This window comes from Hemiscyllium ocellatum, unplaced genomic scaffold, assembly GCF_020745735.1.
Source record: "Hemiscyllium ocellatum isolate sHemOce1 unplaced genomic scaffold, sHemOce1.pat.X.cur. scaffold_890_pat_ctg1, whole genome shotgun sequence".
NCBI lineage: Eukaryota > Metazoa > Chordata > Chondrichthyes > Orectolobiformes > Hemiscylliidae > Hemiscyllium > Hemiscyllium ocellatum.
In genome coordinates, this window is record NW_026869290.1 from 44807 (window position 1) to 70273 (window position 25467).

General features: G+C 49.7%; 13 non-coding genes across 13 annotated transcripts; all 13 read right to left on the reverse strand.

Moving 5' to 3' along the window:
- Positions 1–1148: 1148 nt before the first annotated feature.
- trnad-guc (transfer RNA aspartic acid (anticodon GUC)) lies at positions 1149–1220 on the reverse strand. The gene has a single exon. It is a non-coding gene; the product is annotated as a tRNA-Asp (tRNA).
- Positions 1221–3146: 1926 nt separating this feature from the next.
- Positions 3147–3218, reverse strand: trnad-guc (transfer RNA aspartic acid (anticodon GUC)). Its single transcript has one exon. It is a non-coding gene; the product is annotated as a tRNA-Asp (tRNA).
- A 1928-nt stretch (positions 3219–5146) lies between these two features.
- trnad-guc (transfer RNA aspartic acid (anticodon GUC)) lies at positions 5147–5218 on the reverse strand. The gene has a single exon. It is a non-coding gene; the product is annotated as a tRNA-Asp (tRNA).
- A 1928-nt stretch (positions 5219–7146) lies between these two features.
- trnad-guc (transfer RNA aspartic acid (anticodon GUC)) lies at positions 7147–7218 on the reverse strand. Its single transcript has one exon. It is a non-coding gene; the product is annotated as a tRNA-Asp (tRNA).
- Positions 7219–9146: 1928 nt separating this feature from the next.
- trnad-guc (transfer RNA aspartic acid (anticodon GUC)) lies at positions 9147–9218 on the reverse strand. Its single transcript has one exon. It is a non-coding gene; the product is annotated as a tRNA-Asp (tRNA).
- A 1928-nt stretch (positions 9219–11146) lies between these two features.
- On the reverse strand, positions 11147–11218 carry trnad-guc (transfer RNA aspartic acid (anticodon GUC)). Its single transcript has one exon. It is a non-coding gene; the product is annotated as a tRNA-Asp (tRNA).
- Positions 11219–13146: 1928 nt separating this feature from the next.
- Positions 13147–13218, reverse strand: trnad-guc (transfer RNA aspartic acid (anticodon GUC)). Its single transcript has one exon. It is a non-coding gene; the product is annotated as a tRNA-Asp (tRNA).
- Positions 13219–15143: 1925 nt separating this feature from the next.
- Positions 15144–15215, reverse strand: trnad-guc (transfer RNA aspartic acid (anticodon GUC)). The gene has a single exon. It is a non-coding gene; the product is annotated as a tRNA-Asp (tRNA).
- Positions 15216–17194: 1979 nt separating this feature from the next.
- trnad-guc (transfer RNA aspartic acid (anticodon GUC)) lies at positions 17195–17266 on the reverse strand. Its single transcript has one exon. It is a non-coding gene; the product is annotated as a tRNA-Asp (tRNA).
- A 1928-nt stretch (positions 17267–19194) lies between these two features.
- On the reverse strand, positions 19195–19266 carry trnad-guc (transfer RNA aspartic acid (anticodon GUC)). The gene has a single exon. It is a non-coding gene; the product is annotated as a tRNA-Asp (tRNA).
- A 1979-nt stretch (positions 19267–21245) lies between these two features.
- trnad-guc (transfer RNA aspartic acid (anticodon GUC)) lies at positions 21246–21317 on the reverse strand. Its single transcript has one exon. It is a non-coding gene; the product is annotated as a tRNA-Asp (tRNA).
- A 1928-nt stretch (positions 21318–23245) lies between these two features.
- On the reverse strand, positions 23246–23317 carry trnad-guc (transfer RNA aspartic acid (anticodon GUC)). Its single transcript has one exon. It is a non-coding gene; the product is annotated as a tRNA-Asp (tRNA).
- A 1991-nt stretch (positions 23318–25308) lies between these two features.
- Positions 25309–25380, reverse strand: trnad-guc (transfer RNA aspartic acid (anticodon GUC)). Its single transcript has one exon. It is a non-coding gene; the product is annotated as a tRNA-Asp (tRNA).
- Between the last annotated feature and the right edge of the window lie 87 nt (positions 25381–25467).

Consider the following 25467-nt stretch of genomic DNA (forward strand, 5'->3'; position numbering starts at 1 on the left):
ATCATCACCACCATTCAAGATCATCATGACTGAACATGCCATTTCAGTGACCACTCCAGCTTCCTCTCCGTACCCCTGGATCACTTTAGCTGCAAGTTCCACGTCCGGCTCGCTATTGAACGTATCTCCCAAACCGTCTTAACCGCATCTTCCTGTGGGAGACAAGTCCACAGGCTCACCACTCTCTGAGAGAAAAATTCTTCCAGAATCGCTTGCCCTTCATTCTGAGACTGTGACCCCTGGTTCTGGACGTCCCCAACATTGGGAACTGGTGAACTTTGAAGGGCTTATGCTCGAAACGTCGAATTCCCTATTCTGAGATGCTGCCTGGCCTGCTGTGCTTTGACCAGCAACACATTTTCAGCTGGGATCCCTCAGTGCCGAGCATGGATCTGCATGGGTTTCTCTTCAGAAGGGTCGGTGTGGACCTGTCCGTCTGAATGGCCTGCTTCCACACTGTGGTGATTCTATGGTGCCAACAGTGTAGGTGGAGTTCCTGCACGTGCTTTCTCAAGCTTGCCTCTGTGTTGACCTTCACGTTAACCCAGCCACTGGGCTTTGTCCTTCTATCGAGAAGAGCAGACAATGCCACTCAGATGACTTGGACTTTCCACTGTGGGTGTAGTACAGCCTGCCAGCAGCAGGGGACGGTGTTGCGTCACCTTAATCGCAGGATCAGGTCCAAACTCTGAGGGGGAGTGACCCCTTTTTGATTGGAGGGAGGGAGGAAGCGGGGAAACCTGACATTCATTTGTCGCTACCGGTTGCTTAAAGGTTTTCATTTGCACTCCGTTTGCGTGGGAGTTATATGCCCACCGACGGGACGAAGTAACAACAAAATCAGAATGGGAAACAGAAATTGCTGGAGAAAGTCAGCATCTGGAGTGGGGGAAGAAAGCAGTCAACGTTTGTGGTCCAGTGACGCTTCTCCAGAACGGCAGTTTTGATTGGTGGTCAAAAAGCAGGAAGTCTCAAATGGATGAAAGGACAAGTTTGCCAGGGAGAGCAGAATCGAGACTACGACATGTTTGGTTTGTTGGCAAGAGCAGGCCGCTCGGACATGTGAATGCACGCCTTTGGAGCAAACGGGACTTGAATTGGGCACTCCTGCATTGAGATATGGTGCGTGCCTCTCAAAATGCCGCCGACTCCCCGGCGGGGAATTGAACCCCGGTCTCCCGCGTGACAGGCGGGGATACTAACCACTATACTACCGAGGATTGCACGGCTTTGCGCTCTGCGACATGGGTATTAGATAGAATGTGCTTATGTGTAATCTTGATTTGTTGTCAATTTGAGTTTTTCTTTAGATCATCTTCTACCTCTGTGGAGATGATTAAGATATCAGTTATTGTTGTTTTCATGTTTTATTGTGTCAATATCTATCTTTCAAGTAATCCGCCGCTGCTGTAAAACAGCCTTTTCGTTGTGCCCTACCATCTGTGTTAAACTTGGTCCGCTGCTGATCCACGCGCTCTCCCGTTACCTGCTTCTGACAAACTGATTCATACGCTGGCCTGGAATACAGCACAAATCCAGCAGCCTGGCTTCAATTCCCGCTGCCAAATGGACTCAACATGAAAGATTGCCCTTTTCAAGCTCGTCCCCTCAGCTTCAACTCCCACCCATCAATCGCTCCCTCATCAGAGAGCAGTGCTCCTGGAGGACGGTGGTGACTTTACTGCACGCTGCATCAGCTCCACTGTAAACGTCGAAACACTTTGCCAACAATTTCTTGATGTTTATAAAATCGTGAGGACGAACAGTTAATCGCAGGTTTACTTCCAACTCACGTCAGTCTCTGAGCCATGCGTTCAACATGGAAACATAGAAAAGAAGTGCAGGAGTAGGCCATTCAGCCCTTCAAGTCAGGCAGCATCCGAGGAGCAGGAAAATCAGGATGCTGCCTGACTTGCTTTGTTTTTCCAGCACCACTCCAATCGAGACTCTGATTTCCAGCAACTGCACTCCTCACTCGTTCCATTCAGCCCTTCGAGACATCATCACCACCATTCAAGATCATCATGACTGAACATGCCATTTCAGTGACCACTCCAGCTTCCTCTCCGTACCCCTGGATCACTTTAGCTGCAAGTTCCACGTCCGGCTCGCTATTGAACGTATCTCCCAAACCGTCTTAACCGCATCTTCCTGTGGGAGACAAGTCCACAGGCTCACCACTCTCTGAGAGAAAAATTCTTCCAGAATCGCTTGCCCTTCATTCTGAGACTGTGACCCCTGGTTCTGGACGTCCCCAACATTGGGAACTGGTGAACTTTGAAGGGCTTATGCTCGAAACGTCGAATTCCCTATTCCTGAGATGCTGCCTGGCCTGCTGTGCTTTGACCAGCAACACATTTTCAGCTGGGATCCCTCAGTGCCGAGCATGGATCTGCATGGGTTTCTCTTCAGAAGGGTCGGTGTGGACCTGTCCGTCTGAATGGCCTGCTTCCACACTGTGGTGATTCTATGGTGCCAACAGTGTAGGTGGAGTTCCTGCACGTGCTTTCTCAAGCTTGCCTCTGTGTTGACCTTCATGTTAACCCAGCCACTGGGCTTTGTCCTTCTATCGAGAAGAGCAGACAATGCCACTCAGATGACTTGGACTTTCCACTGTGGGTGTAGTACAGCCTGCCAGCAGCAGGGGACGGTGTTGCGTCACCTTAATCGCAGGATCAGGTCCAAACTCTGAGGGGGAGTGACCCCTTTTGATTGGAGGGAGGGAGGAAGCGGGGAAACCTGACATTCATTTGTCGCTACCGGTTGCTTAAAGGTTTCATTTGCACTCCGTTTGCGTGGGAGTTATATGCCCACCGACGGGACGAAGTAACAACAAAATCAGAATGGGAAACAGAAATTGCTGGAGAAAGTCAGCATCTGGAGTGGGGGAAGAAAGCAGTCAACGTTTGTGGTCCAGTGACGCTTCTCCAGAACGGCAGTTTTGATTGGTGGTCAAAAAGCAGGAAGTCTCAAATGGATGAAAGGACAAGTTTGCCAGGGAGAGCAGAATCGAGACTACGACATGTTTGGTTTGTTGGCAAGAGCAGGCCGCTCGGACATGTGAATGCACGCCTTTGGAGCAAACGGGACTTGAATTGGGCACTCCTGCATTGAGATATGGTGCGTGCCTCTCAAAATGCCGCCGACTCCCCGGCGGGGAATTGAACCCCGGTCTCCCGCGTGACAGGCGGGGATACTAACCACTATACTACCGAGGATTGCACGGCTTTGCGCTCTGCGACATGGGTATTAGATAGAATGTGCTTATGTGTAATCTTGATTTGTTGTCAATTTGAGTTTTTCTTTAGATCATCTTCTACCTCTGTGGAGATGATTAAGATATCAGTTATTGTTGTTTTCATGTTTTATTGTGTCAATATCTATCTTTCAAGTAATCCGCCGCTGCTGTAAAACAGCCTTTTCGTTGTGCCCTACCATCTGTGTTAAACTTGGTCCGCTGCTGATCCACGCGCTCTCCCGTTACCTGCTTCTGACAAACTGATTCATACGCTGGCCTGGAATACAGCACAAATCCAGCAGCCTGGCTTCAATTCCCGCTGCCAAATGGACTCAACATGAAAGATTGCCCTTTTCAAGCTCGTCCCCTCAGCTTCAACTCCCACCCATCAATCGCTCCCTCATCAGAGAGCAGTGCTCCTGGAGGACGGTGGTGACTTTACTGCACGCTGCATCAGCTCCACTGTAAACGTCGAAACACTTTGCCAACAATTTCTTGATGTTTATAAAATCGTGAGGACGAACAGTTAATCGCAGGTTTACTTCCAACTCACGTCAGTCTCTGAGCCATGCGTTCAACATGGAAACATAGAAAAGAAGTGCAGGAGTAGGCCATTCAGCCCTTCAAGTCAGGCAGCATCCGAGGAGCAGGAAAATCAGGATGCTGCCTGACTTGCTTTGTTTTTCCAGCACCACTCCAATCGAGACTCTGATTTCCAGCAACTGCACTCCTCACTCGTTCCATTCAGCCCTTCGAGACATCATCACCACCATTCAAGATCATCATGACTGAACATGCCATTTCAGTGACCACTCCAGCTTCCTCTCCGTACCCCTGGATCACTTTAGCTGCAAGTTCCACGTCCGGCTCGCTATTGAACGTATCTCCCAAACCGTCTTAACCGCATCTTCCTGTGGGAGACAAGTCCACAGGCTCACCACTCTCTGAGAGAAAAATTCTTCCAGAATCGCTTGCCCTTCATTCTGAGACTGTGACCCCTGGTTCTGGACGTCCCCAACATTGGGAACTGGTGAACTTTGAAGGGCTTATGCTCGAAACGTCGAATTCCCTATTCCTGAGATGCTGCCTGGCCTGCTGTGCTTTGACCAGCAACACATTTTCAGCTGGGATCCCTCAGTGCCGAGCATGGATCTGCATGGGTTTCTCTTCAGAAGGGTCGGTGTGGACCTGTCCGTCTGAATGGCCTGCTTCCACACTGTGGTGATTCTATGGTGCCAACAGTGTAGGTGGAGTTCCTGCACGTGCTTTCTCAAGCTTGCCTCTGTGTTGACCTTCATGTTAACCCAGCCACTGGGCTTTGTCCTTCTATCGAGAAGAGCAGACAATGCCACTCAGATGACTTGGACTTTCCACTGTGGGTGTAGTACAGCCTGCCAGCAGCAGGGGACGGTGTTGCGTCACCTTAATCGCAGGATCAGGTCCAAACTCTGAGGGGGAGTGACCCCTTTTTGATTGGAGGGAGGGAGGAAGCGGGGAAACCTGACATTCATTTGTCGCTACCGGTTGCTTAAAGGTTTTCATTTGCACTCCGTTTGCGTGGGAGTTATATGCCCACCGACGGGACGAAGTAACAACAAAATCAGAATGGGAAACAGAAATTGCTGGAGAAAGTCAGCATCTGGAGTGGGGGAAGAAAGCAGTCAACGTTTGTGGTCCAGTGACGCTTCTCCAGAACGGCAGTTTTGATTGGTGGTCAAAAAGCAGGAAGTCTCAAATGGATGAAAGGACAAGTTTGCCAGGGAGAGCAGAATCGAGACTACGACATGTTTGGTTTGTTGGCAAGAGCAGGCCGCTCGGACATGTGAATGCACGCCTTTGGAGCAAACGGGACTTGAATTGGGCACTCCTGCATTGAGATATGGTGCGTGCCTCTCAAAATGCCGCCGACTCCCCGGCGGGGAATTGAACCCCGGTCTCCCGCGTGACAGGCGGGGATACTAACCACTATACTACCGAGGATTGCACGGCTTTGCGCTCTGCGACATGGGTATTAGATAGAATGTGCTTATGTGTAATCTTGATTTGTTGTCAATTTGAGTTTTTCTTTAGATCATCTTCTACCTCTGTGGAGATGATTAAGATATCAGTTATTGTTGTTTTCATGTTTTATTGTGTCAATATCTATCTTTCAAGTAATCCGCCGCTGCTGTAAAACAGCCTTTTCGTTGTGCCCTACCATCTGTGTTAAACTTGGTCCGCTGCTGATCCACGCGCTCTCCCGTTACCTGCTTCTGACAAACTGATTCATACGCTGGCCTGGAATACAGCACAAATCCAGCAGCCTGGCTTCAATTCCCGCTGCCAAATGGACTCAACATGAAAGATTGCCCTTTTCAAGCTCGTCCCCTCAGCTTCAACTCCCACCCATCAATCGCTCCCTCATCAGAGAGCAGTGCTCCTGGAGGACGGTGGTGACTTTACTGCACGCTGCATCAGCTCCACTGTAAACGTCGAAACACTTTGCCAACAATTTCTTGATGTTTATAAAATCGTGAGGACGAACAGTTAATCGCAGGTTTACTTCCAACTCACGTCAGTCTCTGAGCCATGCGTTCAACATGGAAACATAGAAAAGAAGTGCAGGAGTAGGCCATTCAGCCCTTCAAGTCAGGCAGCATCCGAGGAGCAGGAAAATCAGGATGCTGCCTGACTTGCTTTGTTTTTCCAGCACCACTCCAATCGAGACTCTGATTTCCAGCAACTGCACTCCTCACTCGTTCCATTCAGCCCTTCGAGACATCATCACCACCATTCAAGATCATCATGACTGAACATGCCATTTCAGTGACCACTCCAGCTTCCTCTCCGTACCCCTGGATCACTTTAGCTGCAAGTTCCACGTCCGGCTCGCTATTGAACGTATCTCCCAAACCGTCTTAACCGCATCTTCCTGTGGGAGACAAGTCCACAGGCTCACCACTCTCTGAGAGAAAAATTCTTCCAGAATCGCTTGCCCTTCATTCTGAGACTGTGACCCCTGGTTCTGGACGTCCCCAACATTGGGAACTGGTGAACTTTGAAGGGCTTATGCTCGAAACGTCGAATTCCCTATTCCTGAGATGCTGCCTGGCCTGCTGTGCTTTGACCAGCAACACATTTTCAGCTGGGATCCCTCAGTGCCGAGCATGGATCTGCATGGGTTTCTCTTCAGAAGGGTCGGTGTGGACCTGTCCGTCTGAATGGCCTGCTTCCACACTGTGGTGATTCTATGGTGCCAACAGTGTAGGTGGAGTTCCTGCACGTGCTTTCTCAAGCTTGCCTCTGTGTTGACCTTCACGTTAACCCAGCCACTGGGCTTTGTCCTTCTATCGAGAAGAGCAGACAATGCCACTCAGATGACTTGGACTTTCCACTGTGGGTGTAGTACAGCCTGCCAGCAGCAGGGGACGGTGTTGCGTCACCTTAATCGCAGGATCAGGTCCAAACTCTGAGGGGGAGTGACCCCTTTTTGATTGGAGGGAGGGAGGAAGCGGGGAAACCTGACATTCATTTGTCGCTACCGGTTGCTTAAAGGTTTTCATTTGCACTCCGTTTGCGTGGGAGTTATATGCCCACCGACGGGACGAAGTAACAACAAAATCAGAATGGGAAACAGAAATTGCTGGAGAAAGTCAGCATCTGGAGTGGGGGAAGAAAGCAGTCAACGTTTGTGGTCCAGTGACGCTTCTCCAGAACGGCAGTTTTGATTGGTGGTCAAAAAGCAGGAAGTCTCAAATGGATGAAAGGACAAGTTTGCCAGGGAGAGCAGAATCGAGACTACGACATGTTTGGTTTGTTGGCAAGAGCAGGCCGCTCGGACATGTGAATGCACGCCTTTGGAGCAAACGGGACTTGAATTGGGCACTCCTGCATTGAGATATGGTGCGTGCCTCTCAAAATGCCGCCGACTCCCCGGCGGGGAATTGAACCCCGGTCTCCCGCGTGACAGGCGGGGATACTAACCACTATACTACCGAGGATTGCACGGCTTTGCGCTCTGCGACATGGGTATTAGATAGAATGTGCTTATGTGTAATCTTGATTTGTTGTCAATTTGAGTTTTTCTTTAGATCATCTTCTACCTCTGTGGAGATGATTAAGATATCAGTTATTGTTGTTTTCATGTTTTATTGTGTGAATATCTATCTTTCAAGTAATCCGCCGCTGCTGTAAAACAGCCTTTTCGTTGTGCCCTACCATCTGTGTTAAACTTGGTCCGCTGCTGATCCACGCGCTCTCCCGTTACCTGCTTCTGACAAACTGATTCATACGCTGGCCTGGAATACAGCACAAATCCAGCAGCCTGGCTTCAATTCCCGCTGCCAAATGGACTCAACATGAAAGATTGCCCTTTTCAAGCTCGTCCCCTCAGCTTCAACTCCCACCCATCAATCGCTCCCTCATCAGAGAGCAGTGCTCCTGGAGGACGGTGGTGACTTTACTGCACGCTGCATCAGCTCCACTGTAAACGTCGAAACACTTTGCCAACAATTTCTTGATGTTTATAAAATCGTGAGGACGAACAGTTAATCGCAGGTTTACTTCCAACTCACGTCAGTCTCTGAGCCATGCGTTCAACATGGAAACATAGAAAAGAAGTGCAGGAGTAGGCCATTCAGCCCTTCAAGTCAGGCAGCATCCGAGGAGCAGGAAAATCAGGATGCTGCCTGACTTGCTTTGTTTTTCCAGCACCACTCCAATCGAGACTCTGATTTCCAGCAACTGCACTCCTCACTCGTTCCATTCAGCCCTTCGAGACATCATCACCACCATTCAAGATCATCATGACTGAACATGCCATTTCAGTGACCACTCCAGCTTCCTCTCCGTACCCCTGGATCACTTTAGCTGCAAGTTCCACGTCCGGCTCGCTATTGAACGTATCTCCCAAACCGTCTTAACCGCATCTTCCTGTGGGAGACAAGTCCACAGGCTCACCACTCTCTGAGAGAAAAATTCTTCCAGAATCGCTTGCCCTTCATTCTGAGACTGTGACCCCTGGTTCTGGACGTCCCCAACATTGGGAACTGGTGAACTTTGAAGGGCTTATGCTCGAAACGTCGAATTCCCTATTCCTGAGATGCTGCCTGGCCTGCTGTGCTTTGACCAGCAACACATTTTCAGCTGGGATCCCTCAGTGCCGAGCATGGATCTGCATGGGTTTCTCTTCAGAAGGGTCGGTGTGGACCTGTCCGTCTGAATGGCCTGCTTCCACACTGTGGTGATTCTATGGTGCCAACAGTGTAGGTTGAGTTCCTGCACGTGCTTTCTCAAGCTTGCCTCTGTGTTGACCTTCATGTTAACCCAGCCACTGGGCTTTGTCCTTCTATCGAGAAGAGCAGACAATGCCACTCAGATGACTTGGACTTTCCACTGTGGGTGTAGTACAGCCTGCCAGCAGCAGGGGACGGTGTTGCGTCACCTTAATCGCAGGATCAGGTCCAAACTCTGAGGGGGAGTGACCCCTTTTTGATTGGAGGGAGGGAGGAAGCGGGGAAACCTGACATTCATTTGTCGCTACCGGTTGCTTAAAGGTTTTCATTTGCACTCCGTTTGCGTGGGAGTTATATGCCCACCGACGGGACGAAGTAACAACAAAATCAGAATGGGAAACAGAAATTGCTGGAGAAAGTCAGCATCTGGAGTGGGGGAAGAAAGCAGTCAACGTTTGTGGTCCAGTGACGCTTCTCCAGAACGGCAGTTTTGATTGGTGGTCAAAAAGCAGGAAGTCTCAAATGGATGAAAGGACAAGTTTGCCAGGGAGAGCAGAATCGAGACTACGACATGTTTGGTTTGTTGGCAAGAGCAGGCCGCTCGGACATGTGAATGCACGCCTTTGGAGCAAACGGGACTTGAATTGGGCACTCCTGCATTGAGATATGGTGCGTGCCTCTCAAAATGCCGCCGACTCCCCGGCGGGGAATTGAACCCCGGTCTCCCGCGTGACAGGCGGGGATACTAACCACTATACTACCGAGGATTGCACGGCTTTGCGCTCTGCGACATGGGTATTAGATAGAATGTGCTTATGTGTAATCTTGATTTGTTGTCAATTTGAGTTTTTCTTTAGATCATCTTCTACCTCTGTGGAGATGATTAAGATATCAGTTATTGTTGTTTTCATGTTTATTGTGTCAATATCTATCTTTCAAGTAATCCGCCGCTGCTGTAAAACAGCCTTTTCGTTGTGCCCTACCATCTGTGTTAAACTTGGTCCGCTGCTGATCCACGCGCTCTCCCGTTACCTGCTTCTGACAAACTGATTCATACGCTGGCCTGGAATACAGCACAAATCCAGCAGCCTGGCTTCAATTCCCGCTGCCAAATGGACTCAACATGAAAGATTGCCCTTTTCAAGCTCGTCCCCTCAGCTTCAACTCCCACCCATCAATCGCTCCCTCATCAGAGAGCAGTGCTCCTGGAGGACGGTGGTGACTTTACTGCACGCTGCATCAGCTCCACTGTAAACGTCGAAACACTTTGCCAACAATTTCTTGATGTTTATAAAATCGTGAGGACGAACAGTTAATCGCAGGTTTACTTCCAACTCACGTCAGTCTCTGAGCCATGCGTTCAACATGGAAACATAGAAAAGAAGTGCAGGAGTAGGCCATTCAGCCCTTCAAGTCAGGCAGCATCCGAGGAGCAGGAAAATCAGGATGCTGCCTGACTTGCTTTGTTTTTCCAGCACCACTCCAATCGAGACTCTGATTTCCAGCAACTGCACTCCTCACTCGTTCCATTCAGCCCTTCGAGACATCATCACCACCATTCAAGATCATCATGACTGAACATGCCATTTCAGTGACCACTCCAGCTTCCTCTCCGTACCCCTGGATCACTTTAGCTGCAAGTTCCACGTCCGGCTCGCTATTGAACGTATCTCCCAAACCGTCTTAACCGCATCTTCCTGTGGGAGACAAGTCCACAGGCTCACCACTCTCTGAGAGAAAAATTCTTCCAGAATCGCTTGCCCTTCATTCTGAGACTGTGACCCCTGGTTCTGGACGTCCCCAACATTGGGAACTGGTGAACTTTGAAGGGCTTATGCTCGAAACGTCGAATTCCCTATTCCTGAGATGCTGCCTGGCCTGCTGTGCTTTGACCAGCAACACATTTTCAGCTGGGATCCCTCAGTGCCGAGCATGGATCTGCATGGGTTTCTCTTCAGAAGGGTCGGTGTGGACCTGTCCGTCTGAATGGCCTGCTTCCACACTGTGGTGATTCTATGGTGCCAACAGTGTAGGTGGAGTTCCTGCACGTGCTTTCTCAAGCTTGCCTCTGTGTTGACCTTCATGTTAACCCAGCCACTGGGCTTTGTCCTTCTATCGAGAAGAGCAGACAATGCCACTCAGATGACTTGGACTTTCCACTGTGGGTGTAGTACAGCCTGCCAGCAGCAGGGGACGGTGTTGCGTCACCTTAATCGCAGGATCAGGTCCAAACTCTGAGGGGGAGTGACCCCTTTTTGATTGGAGGGAGGGAGGAAGCGGGGAAACCTGACATTCATTTGTCGCTACCGGTTGCTTAAAGGTTTTCATTTGCACTCCGTTTGCGTGGGAGTTATATGCCCACCGACGGGACGAAGTAACAACAAAATCAGAATGGGAAACAGAAATTGCTGGAGAAAGTCAGCATCTGGAGTGGGGGAAGAAAGCAGTCAACGTTTGTGGTCCAGTGACGCTTCTCCAGAACGGCAGTTTTTGATTGGTGGTCAAAAAGCAGGAAGTCTCAAATGGATGAAAGGACAAGTTTGCCAGGGAGAGCAGAATCGAGACTACGACATGTTTGGTTTGTTGGCAAGAGCAGGCCGCTCGGACATGTGAATGCACGCCTTTGGAGCAAACGGGACTTGAATTGGGCACTCCTGCATTGAGATATGGTGCGTGCCTCTCAAAATGCCGCCGACTCCCCGGCGGGGAATTGAACCCCGGTCTCCCGCGTGACAGGCGGGGATACTAACCACTATACTACCGAGGATTGCACGGCTTTGCGCTCTGCGACATGGGTATTAGATAGAATGTGCTTATGTGTAATCTTGATTTGTTGTCAATTTGAGTTTTTCTTTAGATCATCTTCTACCTCTGTGGAGATGATTAAGATATCAGTTATTGTTGTTTTCATGTTTTATTGTGTGAATATCTATCTTTCAAGTAATCCGCCGCTGCTGTAAAACAGCCTTTTCGTTGTGCCCTACCATCTGTGTTAAACTTGGTCCGCTGCTGATCCACGCGCTCTCCCGTTACCTGCTTCTGACAAACTGATTCATACGCTGGCCTGGAATACAGCACAAATCCAGCAGCCTGGCTTCAATTCCCGCTGCCAAATGGACTCAACATGAAAGATTGCCCTTTTCAAGCTCGTCCCCTCAGCTTCAACTCCCACCCATCAATCGCTCCCTCATCAGAGAGCAGTGCTCCTGGAGGACGGTGGTGACTTTACTGCACGCTGCATCAGCTCCACTGTAAACGTCGAAACACTTTGCCAACAATTTCTTGATGTTTATAAAATCGTGAGGACGAACAGTTAATCGCAGGTTTACTTCCAACTCACGTCAGTCTCTGAGCCATGCGTTCAACATGGAAACATAGAAAAGAAGTGCAGGAGTAGGCCATTCAGCCCTTCAAGTCAGGCAGCATCCGAGGAGCAGGAAAATCAGGATGCTGCCTGACTTGCTTTGTTTTTCCAGCACCACTCCAATCGAGACTCTGATTTCCAGCAACTGCACTCCTCACTCGTTCCATTCAGCCCTTCGAGACATCATCACCACCATTCAAGATCATCATGACTGAACATGCCATTTCAGTGACCACTCCAGCTTCCTCTCCGTACCCCTGGATCACTTTAGCTGCAAGTTCCACGTCCGGCTCGCTATTGAACGTATCTCCCAAACCGTCTTAACCGCATCTTCCTGTGGGAGACAAGTCCACAGGCTCACCACTCTCTGAGAGAAAAATTCTTCCAGAATCGCTTGCCCTTCATTCTGAGACTGTGACCCCTGGTTCTGGACGTCCCCAACATTGGGAACTGGTGAACTTTGAAGGGCTTATGCTCGAAACGTCGAATTCCCTATTCCTGAGATGCTGCCTGGCCTGCTGTGCTTTGACCAGCAACACATTTTCAGCTGGGATCCCTCAGTGCCGAGCATGGATCTGCATGGGTTTCTCTTCAGAAGGGTCGGTGTGGACCTGTCCGTCTGAATGGCCTGCTTCCACACTGTGGTGATTCTATGGTGCCAACAGTGTAGGTGGAGTTCCTGCACGTGCTTTCTCAAGCTTGCCTCTGTGTTGACCTTCACGTTAACCCAGCCACTGGGCTTTGTCCTTCTATCGAGAAGAGCAGACAATGCCACTCAGATGACTTGGACTTTCCACTGTGGGTGTAGTACAGCCTGCCAGCAGCAGGGGACGGTGTTGCGTCACCTTAATCGCAGGATCAGGTCCAAACTCTGAGGGGGAGTGACCCCTTTTTGATTGGAGGGAGGGAGGAAGCGGGGAAACCTGACATTCATTTGTCGCTACCGGTTGCTTAAAGGTTTTCATTTGCACTCCGTTTGCGTGGGAGTTATATGCCCACCGACGGGACGAAGTAACAACAAAATCAGAATGGGAAACAGAAATTGCTGGAGAAAGTCAGCATCTGGAGTGGGGGAAGAAAGCAGTCAACGTTTGTGGTCCAGTGACGCTTCTCCAGAACGGCAGTTTTGATTGGTGGTCAAAAAGCAGGAAGTCTCAAATGGATGAAAGGACAAGTTTGCCAGGGAGAGCAGAATCGAGACTACGACATGTTTGGTTTGTTGGCAAGAGCAGGCCGCTCGGACATGTGAATGCACGCCTTTGGAGCAAACGGGACTTGAATTGGGCACTCCTGCATTGAGATATGGTGCGTGCCTCTCAAAATGCCGCCGACTCCCCGGCGGGGAATTGAACCCCGGTCTCCCGCGTGACAGGCGGGGATACTAACCACTATACTACCGAGGATTGCACGGCTTTGCGCTCTGCGACATGGGTATTAGATAGAATGTGCTTATGTGTAATCTTGATTTGTTGTCAATTTGAGTTTTTCTTTAGATCATCTTCTACCTCTGTGGAGATGATTAAGATATCAGTTATTGTTGTTTTCATGTTTTATTGTGTGAATATCTATCTTTCAAGTAATCCGCCGCTGCTGTAAAACAGCCTTTTCGTTGTGCCCTACCATCTGTGTTAAACTTGGTCCGCTGCTGATCCACGCGCTCTCCCGTTACCTGCTTCTGACAAACTGATTCATACGCTGGCCTGGAATACAGCACAAATCCAGCAGCCTGGCTTCAATTCCCGCTGCCAAATGGACTCAACATGAAAGATTGCCCTTTTCAAGCTCGTCCCCTCAGCTTCAACTCCCACCCATCAATCGCTCCCTCATCAGAGAGCAGTGCTCCTGGAGGACGGTGGTGACTTTACTGCACGCTGCATCAGCTCCACTGTAAACGTCGAAACACTTTGCCAACAATTTCTTGATGTTTATAAAATCGTGAGGACGAACAGTTAATCGCAGGTTTACTTCCAACTCACGTCAGTCTCTGAGCCATGCGTTCAACATGGAAACATAGAAAAGAAGTGCAGGAGTAGGCCATTCAGCCCTTCAAGTCAGGCAGCATCCGAGGAGCAGGAAAATCAGGATGCTGCCTGACTTGCTTTGTTTTTCCAGCACCACTCCAATCGAGACTCTGATTTCCAGCAACTGCACTCCTCACTCGTTCCATTCAGCCCTTCGAGACATCACCACCATTCAAGATCATCATGACTGAACATGCCATTTCAGTGACCACTCCAGCTTCCTCTCCGTACCCCTGGATCACTTTAGCTGCAAGTTCCACGTCCGGCTCGCTATTGAACGTATCTCCCAAACCGTCTTAACCGCATCTTCCTGTGGGAGACAAGTCCACAGGCTCACCACTCTCTGAGAGAAAAATTCTTCCAGAATCGCTTGCCCTTCATTCTGAGACTGTGACCCCTGGTTCTGGACGTCCCCAACATTGGGAACTGGTGAACTTTGAAGGGCTTATGCTCGAAACGTCGAATTCCCTATTCCTGAGATGCTGCCTGGCCTGCTGTGCTTTGACCAGCAACACATTTTCAGCTGGGATCCCTCAGTGCCGAGCATGGATCTGCATGGGTTTCTCTTCAGAAGGGTCGGTGTGGACCTGTCCGTCTGAATGGCCTGCTTCCACACTGTGGTGATTCTATGGTGCCAACAGTGTAGGTTGAGTTCCTGCACGTGCTTTCTCAAGCTTGCCTCTGTGTTGACCTTCATGTTAACCCAGCCACTGGGCTTTGTCCTTCTATCGAGAAGAGCAGACAATGCCACTCAGATGACTTGGACTTTCCACTGTGGGTGTAGTACAGCCTGCCAGCAGCAGGGGACGGTGTTGCGTCACCTTAATCGCAGGATCAGGTCCAAACTCTGAGGGGGAGTGACCCCTTTTTGATTGGAGGGAGGGAGGAAGCGGGGAAACCTGACATTCATTTGTCGCTACCGGTTGCTTAAAGGTTTTCATTTGCACTCCGTTTGCGTGGGAGTTATATGCCCACCGACGGGACGAAGTAACAACAAAATCAGAATGGGAAACAGAAATTGCTGGAGAAAGTCAGCATCTGGAGTGGGGGAAGAAAGCAGTCAACGTTTGTGGTCCAGTGACGCTTCTCCAGAACGGCAGTTTTGATTGGTGGTCAAAAAGCAGGAAGTCTCAAATGGATGAAAGGACAAGTTTGCCAGGGAGAGCAGAATCGAGACTACGACATGTTTGGTTTGTTGGCAAGAGCAGGCCGCTCGGACATGTGAATGCACGCCTTTGGAGCAAACGGGACTTGAATTGGGCACTCCTGCATTGAGATATGGTGCGTGCCTCTCAAAATGCCGCCGACTCCCCGGCGGGGAATTGAACCCCGGTCTCCCGCGTGACAGGCGGGGATACTAACCACTATACTACCGAGGATTGCACGGCTTTGTGCTCTGCGACATGGGTATTAGATAGAATGTGCTTATGTGTAATCTTGATTTGTTGTCAATTTGAGTTTTTCTTTAGATCATCTTCTACCTCTGTGGAGATGATTAAGATATCAGTTATTGTTGTTTTCATGTTTTATTCTGTGAATATCTATCTTTCAAGTGATCCGCCGCTGCTGTAAAACAGCCTTTTCGTTGTGCCCTACCATCTGTGTTAAACTTGGTCCGCTGCTGATCCACGCGCTCTCCCGTTACCTGCTTCTGACAAACTGATTCATACGCTGGCCTGGAATACAGCACAAATCCAGCAGCCTGGCTTCAATTCCCGCTGCCAAATGGACTCAACATGAAAGATTGCCCTTTTCAAGCTCGTCCCCTCAGCTTCAACTCCCACCCATCAATCGCTCCCTCATCAGAGAGCAGTGCTCCTGGAGGACGGTGGTGACTTTACTGCACGCTGCATCAGCTCCACTGTAAACGTCGAAACACTTTGCCAACAATTTCTTGATGTTTATAAAATCATGAGGACGAACAGTTAATCGCAGGTTTACTTCCAACTCACGTCAGTCTCTGAGCCATGCGTTCAACATGGAAACATAGAAAAGAAGTGCAGGAGTAGGCCATTCAGCCCTTCAAGTCAGGCAGCATCCGAGGAGCAGGAAAATCAGGATGCTTTGTTTTTCCAGCACCACTCCAATCGAGACTCTGATTTCCAGCAACTGCACTCCTCACTCGTTCCATTCAGCCCTTCGAGACATCATCACCACCATTCAAGATCATCATGACTGAACATGCCATTTCAGTGACCACTCCAGCTTCCTCTCCGTACCCCTGGATCACTTTAGCTGCAAGTTCCACGTCCGGCTCGCTATTGAACGTATCTCCCAAACCGTCTTAACCGCATCTTCCTGTGGGAGACAAGTCCACAGGCTCACCACTCTCTGAGAGAAAAATTCTTCCAGAATCGCTTGCCCTTCATTCTGAGACTGTGACCCCTGGTTCTGGACGTCCCCAACATTGGGAACTGGTGAACTTTGAAGGGCTTATGCTCGAAACGTCGAATTCCCTATTCCTGAGATGCTGCCTGGCCTGCTGTGCTTTGACCAGCAACACATTTTCAGCTGGGATCCCTCAGTGCCGAGCATGGATCTGCATGGGTTTCTCTTCAGAAGGGTCGGTGTGGACCTGTCCGTCTGAATGGCCTGCTTCCACACTGTGGTGATTCTATGGTGCCAACAGTGTAGGTGGAGTTCCTGCACGTGCTTTCTCAAGCTTGCCTCTGTGTTGACCTTCATGTTAACCCAGCCACTGGGCTTTGTCCTTCTATCGAGAAGAGCAGACAATGCCACTCAGATGACTTGGACTTTCCACTGTGGGTGTAGTACAGCCTGCCAGCAGCAGGGGACGGTGTTGCGTCACCTTAATCGCAGGATCAGGTCCAAACTCTGAGGGGGAGTGACCCCTTTTTGATTGGAGGGAGGGAGGAAGCGGGGAAACCTGACATTCATTTGTCGCTACCGGTTGCTTAAAGGTTTTCATTTGCACTCCGTTTGCGTGGGAGTTATATGCCCACCGACGGGACGAAGTAACAACAAAATCAGAATGGGAAACAGAAATTGCTGGAGAAAGTCAGCATCTGGAGTGGGGGAAGAAAGCAGTCAACGTTTGTGGTCCAGTGACGCTTCTCCAGAACGGCAGTTTTGATTGGTGGTCAAAAAGCAGGAAGTCTCAAATGGATGAAAGGACAAGTTTGCCCGGCAGTTTTGATTGGTGGTCAAAAAGCAGGAAGTCTCAAATGGATGAAAGGACAAGTTTGCCAGGGAGAGCAGAATCGAGACTACGACATGTTTGGTTTGTTGGCAAGAGCAGGCCGCTCGGACATGTGAATGCACGCCTTTGGAGCAAACGGGACTTGAATTGGGCACTCCTGCATTGAGATATGGTGCGTGCCTCTCAAAATGCCGCCGACTCCCCGGCGGGGAATTGAACCCCGGTCTCCCGCGTGACAGGCGGGGATACTAACCACTATACTACCGAGGATTGCACGGCTTTGCGCTCTGCGACATGGGTATTAGATAGAATGTGCTTATGTGTAATCTTGATTTGTTGTCAATTTGAGTTTTTCTTTAGATCATCTTCTACCTCTGTGGAGATGATTAAGATATCAGTTATTGTTGTTTTCATGTTTTATTCTGTGAATATCTATCTTTCAAGTAATCCGCCGCTGCTGTAAAACAGCCTTTTCGTTGTGCCCTACCATCTGTGTTAAACTTGGTCCGCTGCTGATCCACGCGCTCTCCCGTTACCTGCTTCTGACAAACTGATTCATACGCTGGCCTGGAATACAGCACAAATCCAGCAGCCTGGCTTCAATTCCCGCTGCCAAATGGACTCAACATGAAAGATTGCCCTTTTCAAGCTCGTCCCCTCAGCTTCAACTCCCACCCATCAATCGCTCCCTCATCAGAGAGCAGTGCTCCTGGAGGACGGTGGTGACTTTACTGCACGCTGCATCAGCTCCACTGTAAACGTCGAAACACTTTGCCAACAATTTCTTGATGTTTATAAAATCGTGAGGACGAACAGTTAATCGCAGGTTTACTTCCAACTCACGTCAGTCTCTGAGCCATGCGTTCAACATGGAAACATAGAAAAGAAGTGCAGGAGTAGGCCATTCAGCCCTTCAAGTCAGGCAGCATCCGAGGAGCAGGAAAATCAGGATGCTGCCTGACTTGCTTTGTTTTTCCAGCACCACTCCAATCGAGACTCTGATTTCCAGCAACTGCACTCCTCACTCGTTCCATTCAGCCCTTCGAGACATCATCACCACCATTCAAGATCATCATGACTGAACATGCCATTTCAGTGACCACTCCAGCTTCCTCTCCGTACCCCTGGATCACTTTAGCTGCAAGTTCCACGTCCGGCTCGCTATTGAACGTATCTCCCAAACCGTCTTAACCGCATCTTCCTGTGGGAGACAAGTCCACAGGCTCACCACTCTCTGAGAGAAAAATTCTTCCAGAATCGCTTGCCCTTCATTCTGAGACTGTGACCCCTGGTTCTGGACGTCCCCAACATTGGGAACTGGTGAACTTTGAAGGGCTTATGCTCGAAACGTCGAATTCCCTATTCCTGAGATGCTGCCTGGCCTGCTGTGCTTTGACCAGCAACACATTTTCAGCTGGGATCCCTCAGTGCCGAGCATGGATCTGCATGGGTTTCTCTTCAGAAGGGTCGGTGTGGACCTGTCCGTCTGAATGGCCTGCTTCCACACTGTGGTGATTCTATGGTGCCAACAGTGTAGGTGGAGTTCCTGCACGTGCTTTCTCAAGCTTGCCTCTGTGTTGACCTTCACGTTAACCCAGCCACTGGGCTTTGTCCTTCTATCGAGAAGAGCAGACAATGCCACTCAGATGACTTGGACTTTCCACTGTGGGTGTAGTACAGCCTGCCAGCAGCAGGGGACGGTGTTGCGTCACCTTAATCGCAGGATCAGGTCCAAACTCTGAGGGGGAGTGACCCCTTTTTGATTGGAGGGAGGGAGGAAGCGGGGAAACCTGACATTCATTTGTCGCTACCGGTTGCTTAAAGGTTTTCATTTGCACTCCGTTTGCGTGGGAGTTATATGCCCACCGACGGGACGAAGTAACAACAAAATCAGAATGGGAAACAGAAATTGCTGGAGAAAGTCAGCATCTGGAGTGGGGGAAGAAAGCAGTCAACGTTTGTGGTCCAGTGACGCTTCTCCAGAACGGCAGTTTTGATTGGTGGTCAAAAAGCAGGAAGTCTCAAATGGATGAAAGGACAAGTTTGCCAGGGAGAGCAGAATCGAGACTACGACATGTTTGGTTTGTTGGCAAGAGCAGGCCGCTCGGACATGTGAATGCACGCCTTTGGAGCAAACGGGACTTGAATTGGGCACTCCTGCATTGAGATATGGTGCGTGCCTCTCAAAATGCCGCCGACTCCCCGGCGGGGAATTGAACCCCGGTCTCCCGCGTGACAGGCGGGGATACTAACCACTATACTACCGAGGATTGCACGGCTTTGCGCTCTGCGACATGGGTATTAGATAGAATGTGCTTATGTGTAATCTTGATTTGTTGTCAATTTGAGTTTTTCTTTAGATCATCTTCTACCTCTGTGGAGATGATTAAGATATCAGTTATTGTTGTTTTCATGTTTTATTGTGTGAATATCTATCTTTCAAGTAATCCGCCGCTGCTGTAAAACAGCCTTTTCGTTGTGCCCTACCATCTGTGTTAAACTTGGTCCGCTGCTGATCCACGCGCTCTCCCGTTACCTGCTTCTGACAAACTGATTCATACGCTGGCCTGGAATACAGCACAAATCCAGCAGCCTGGCTTCAATTCCCGCTGCCAAATGGACTCAACATGAAAGATTGCCCTTTTCAAGCTCGTCCCCTCAGCTTCAACTCCCACCCATCAATCGCTCCCTCATCAGAGAGCAGTGCTCCTGGAGGACGGTGGTGACTTTACTGCACGCTGCATCAGCTCCACTGTAAACGTCGAAACACTTTGCCAACAATTTCTTGATGTTTATAAAATCGTGAGGACGAACAGTTAATCGCAGGTTTACTTCCAACTCACGTCAGTCTCTGAGCCATGCGTTCAACATGGAAACATAGAAAAGAAGTGCAGGAGTAGGCCATTCAGCCCTTCAAGTCAGGCAGCATCCGAGGAGCAGGAAAATCAGGATGCTTTGTTTTTCCAGCACCACTCCAATCGAGACTCTGATTTCCAGCAACTGCACTCCTCACTCGTTCCATTCAGCCCTTCGAGACATCATCACCACCATTCAAGATCATCATGACTGAACATGCCATTTCAGTGACCACTCCAGCTTCCTCTCCGTACCCCTGGATCACTTTAGCTGCAAGTTCCACGTCCGGCTCGCTATTGAACGTATCTCCCAAACCGTCTTAACCGCATCTTCCTGTGGGAGACAAGTCCACAGGCTCACCACTCTCTGAGAGAAAAATTCTTCCAGAATCGCTTGCCCTTCATTCTGAGACTGTGACCCCTGGTTCTGGACGTCCCCAACATTGGGAACTGGTGAACTTTGAAGGGCTTATGCTCGAAACGTCGAATTCCCTATTCCTGAGATGCTGCCTGGCCTGCTGTGCTTTGACCAGCAACACATTTTCAGCTGGGATCCCTCAGTGCCGAGCATGGATCTGCATGGGTTTCTCTTCAGAAGGGTCGGTGTGGACCTGTCCGTCTGAATGGCCTGCTTCCACACTGTGGTGATTCTATGGTGCCAACAGTGTAGGTGGAGTTCCTGCACGTGCTTTCTCAAGCTTGCCTCTGTGTTGACCTTCATGTTAACCCAGCCACTGGGCTTTGTCCTTCTATCGAGAAGAGCAGACAATGCCACTCAGATGACTTGGACTTTCCACTGTGGGTGTAGTACAGCCTGCCAGCAGCAGGGGACGGTGTTGCGTCACCTTAATCGCAGGATCAGGTCCAAACTCTGAGGGGGAGTGACCCCTTTTTGATTGGAGGGAGGGAGGAAGCGGGGAAACCTGACATTCATTTGTCGCTACCGGTTGCTTAAAGGTTTTCATTTGCACTCCGTTTGCGTGGGAGTTATATGCCCACCGACGGGACGAAGTAACAACAAAATCAGAATGGGAAACAGAAATTGCTGGAGAAAGTCAGCATCTGGAGTGGGGGAAGAAAGCAGTCAACGTTTGTGGTCCAGTGACGCTTCTCCAGAACGGCAGTTTTGATTGGTGGTCAAAAAGCAGGAAGTCTCAAATGGATGAAAGGACAAGTTTGCCCGGCAGTTTTGATTGGTGGTCAAAAAGCAGGAAGTCTCAAATGGATGAAAGGACAAGTTTGCCAGGGAGAGCAGAATCGAGACTACGACATGTTTGGTTTGTTGGCAAGAGCAGGCCGCTCGGACATGTGAATGCACGCCTTTGGAGCAAACGGGACTTGAATTGGGCACTCCTGCATTGAGATATGGTGCGTGCCTCTCAAAATGCCGCCGACTCCCCGGCGGGGAATTGAACCCCGGTCTCCCGCGTGACAGGCGGGGATACTAACCACTATACTACCGAGGATTGCACGGCTTTGCGCTCTGCGACATGGGTATTAGATAGAATGTGCTTATGTGTAATCTTGATTTGTTGTCAATTTGAGTTTTTCTTTAGATCATCTTCTACCTCTGTGGAGATGATTAAGATATCAGTTATTGTTGTTTTCATGTTTTATTGTGTGAATATCTATCTTTCAAGTAATCCGCCGCTGCTGTAAAACAGCCTTTTCGTTGTGCCCTACCATCTGTGTTAAACTTGGTCCGCTGCTGATCCACGCGCTCTCCCGTTACCTGCTTCTGACAAACTGATTCATACGCTGGCCTGGAATACAGCACAAATCCAGCAGCCTGGCTTCAATTCCCGCTGCCAAATGGACTCAACATGAAAGATTGCCCTTTTCAAGCTCGTCCCCTCAGCTTCAACTCCCACCCATCAATCGCTCCCTCATCAGAGAGCAGTGCTCCTGGAGGACGGTGGTGACTTTACTGCACGCTGCATCAGCTCCACTGTAAACGTCGAAACACTTTGCCAACAATTTCTTGATGTTTATAAAATCGTGAGGACGAACAGTTAATCGCAGGTTTACTTCCAACTCACGTCAGTCTCTGAGCCATGCGTTCAACATGGAAACATAGAAAAGAAGTGCAGGAGTAGGCCATTCAGCCCTTCAAGTCAGGCAGCATCCGAGGAGCAGGAAAATCAGGATGCTGCCTGACTTGCTTTGTTTTTCCAGCACCACTCCAATCGAGACTCTGATTTCCAGCAACTGCACTCCTCACTCGTTCCATTCAGCCCTTCGAGACATCATCACCACCATTCAAGATCATCATGACTGAACATGCCATTTCAGTGACCACTCCAGCTTCCTCTCCGTACCCCTGGATCACTTTAGCTGCAAGTTCCACGTCCGGCTCGCTATTGAACGTATCTCCCAAACCGTCTTAACCGCATCTTCCTGTGGGAGACAAGTCCACAGGCTCACCACTCTCTGAGAGAAAAATTCTTCCAGAATCGCTTGCCCTTCATTCTGAGACTGTGACCCCTGGTTCTGGACGTCCCCAACATTGGGAACTGGTGAACTTTGAAGGGCTTATGCTCGAAACGTCGAATTCCCTATTCCTGAGATGCTGCCTGGCCTGCTGTGCTTTGACCAGCAACACATTTTCAGCTGGGATCCCTCAGTGCCGAGCATGGATCTGCATGGGTTTCTCTTCAGAAGGGTCGGTGTGGACCTGTCCGTCTGAATGGCCTGCTTCCACACTGTGGTGATTCTATGGTGCCAACAGTGTAGGTGGAGTTCCTGCACGTGCTTTCTCAAGCTTGCCTCTGTGTTGACCTTCATGTTAACCCAGCCACTGGGCTTTGTCCTTCTATCGAGAAGAGCAGACAATGCCACTCAGATGACTTGGACTTTCCACTGTGGGTGTAGTACAGCCTGCCAGCAGCAGGGGACGGTGTTGCGTCACCTTAATCGCAGGATCAGGTCCAAACTCTGAGGGGGAGTGACCCCTTTTTGATTGGAGGGAGGGAGGAAGCGGGGAAACCTGACATTCATTTGTCGCTACCGGTTGCTTAAAGGTTTTCATTTGCACTCCGTTTGCGTGGGAGTTATATGCCCACCGACGGGACGAAGTAACAACAAAATCAGAATGGGAAACAGAAATTGCTGGAGAAAGTCAGCATCTGGAGTGGGGGAAGAAAGCAGTCAACGTTTGTGGTCCAGTGACGCTTCTCCAGAACGGCAGTTTTGATTGGTGGTCAAAAAGCAGGAAGTCTCAAATGGATGAAAGGACAAGTTTGCCAGGGAGAGCAGAATCGAGACTACGACATGTTTGGTTTGTTGGCAAGAGCAGGCCGCTCGGACATGTGAATGCACGCCTTTGGAGCAAACGGGACTTGAATTGGGCACTCCTGCATTGAGATATGGTGCGTGCCTCTCAAAATGCCGCCGACTCCCCGGCGGGGAATTGAACCCCGGTCTCCCGCGTGACAGGCGGGGATACTAACCACTATACTACCGAGGATTGCACGGCTTTGCGCTCTGCGACATGGGTATTAGATAGAATGTGCTTATGTGTAATCTTGATTTGTTGTCAATTTGAGTTTTTCTTTAGATCATCTTCTACCTCTGTGGAGATGATTAAGATATCAGTTATTGTTGTTTTCATGTTTTATTGTGTCAATATCTATCTTTCAAGTAATCCGCCGCTGCTGTAAAACAGCCTTTTCGTTGTGCCCTACCATCTGTGTTAAACTTGGTCCGCTGCTGATCCACGCGCTCTCCCGTTACCTGCTTCTGACAAACTGATTCATACGCTGGCCTGGAATACAGCACAAATCCAGCAGCCTGGCTTCAATTCCCGCTGCCAAATGGACTCAACATGAAAGATTGCCCTTTTCAAGCTCGTCCCCTCAGCTTCAACTCCCACCCATCAATCGCTCCCTCATCAGAGAGCAGTGCTCCTGGAGGACGGTGGTGACTTTACTGCACGCTGCATCAGCTCCACTGTAAACGTCGAAACACTTTGCCAACAATTTCTTGATGTTTATAAAATCGTGAGGACGAACAGTTAATCGCAGGTTTACTTCCAACTCACGTCAGTCTCTGAGCCATGCGTTCAACATGGAAACATAGAAAAGAAGTGCAGGAGTAGGCCATTCAGCCCTTCAAGTCAGGCAGCATCCGAGGAGCAGGAAAATCAGGATGCTGCCTGACTTGCTTTGTTTTTCCAGCACCACTCCAATCGAGACTCTGATTTCCAGCAACTGCACTCCTCACTCGTTCCATTCAGCCCTTCGAGACATCATCACCACCATTCAAGATCATCATGACTGAACATGCCATTTCAGTGACCACTCCAGCTTCCTCTCCGTACCCCTGGATCACTTTAGCTGCAAGTTCCACGTCCGGCTCGCTATTGAACGTATCTCCCAAACCGTCTTAACCGCATCTTCCTGTGGGAGACAAGTCCACAGGCTCACCACTCTCTGAGAGAAAAATTCTTCCAGAATCGCTTGCCCTTCATTCTGAGACTGTGACCCCTGGTTCTGGACGTCCCCAACATTGGGAACTGGTGAACTTTGAAGGGCTTATGCTCGAAACGTCGAATTCCCTATTCCTGAGATGCTGCCTGGCCTGCTGTGCTTTGACCAGCAACACATTTTCAGCTGGGATCCCTCAGTGCCGAGCATGGATCTGCATGGGTTTCTCTTCAGAAGGGTCGGTGTGGACCTGTCCGTCTGAATGGCCTGCTTCCACACTGTGGTGATTCTATGGTGCCAACAGTGTAGGTGGAGTTCCTGCACGTGCTTTCTCAAGCTTGCCTCTGTGTTGACCTTCACGTTAACCCAGCCACTGGGCTTTGTCCTTCTATCGAGAAGAGCAGACAATGCCACTCAGATGACTTGGACTTTCCACTGTGGGTGTAGTACAGCCTGCCAGCAGCAGGGGACGGTGTTGCGTCACCTTAATCGCAGGATCAGGTCCAAACTCTGAGGGGGAGTGACCCCTTTTTGATTGGAGGGAGGGAGGAAGCGGGGAAACCTGACATTCATTTGTCGCTACCGGTTGCTTAAAGGTTTTCATTTGCACTCCGTTTGCGTGGGAGTTATATGCCCACCGACGGGACGAAGTAACAACAAAATCAGAATGGGAAACAGAAATTGCTGGAGAAAGTCAGCATCTGGAGTGGGGGAAGAAAGCAGTCAACGTTTGTGGTCCAGTGACGCTTCTCCAGAACGGCAGTTTTGATTGGTGGTCAAAAAGCAGGAAGTCTCAAATGGATGAAAGGACAAGTTTGCCCGGCAGTTTTGATTGGTGGTCAAAAAGCAGGAAGTCTCAAATGGATGAAAGGACAAGTTTGCCAGGGAGAGCAGAATCGAGACTACGACATGTTTGGTTTGTTGGCAAGAGCAGGCCGCTCGGACATGTGAATGCACGCCTTTGGAGCAAACGGGACTTGAATTGGGCACTCCTGCATTGAGATATGGTGCGTGCCTCTCAAAATGCCGCCGACTCCCCGGCGGGGAATTGAACCCCGGTCTCCCGCGTGACAGGCGGGGATACTAACCACTATACTACCGAGGATTGCACGGCTTTGCGCTCTGCGACATGGGTATTAGATAGAATGTGCTTATGTGTAATCTTGATTTGTTGTCAATTTGAGTTTTTCTT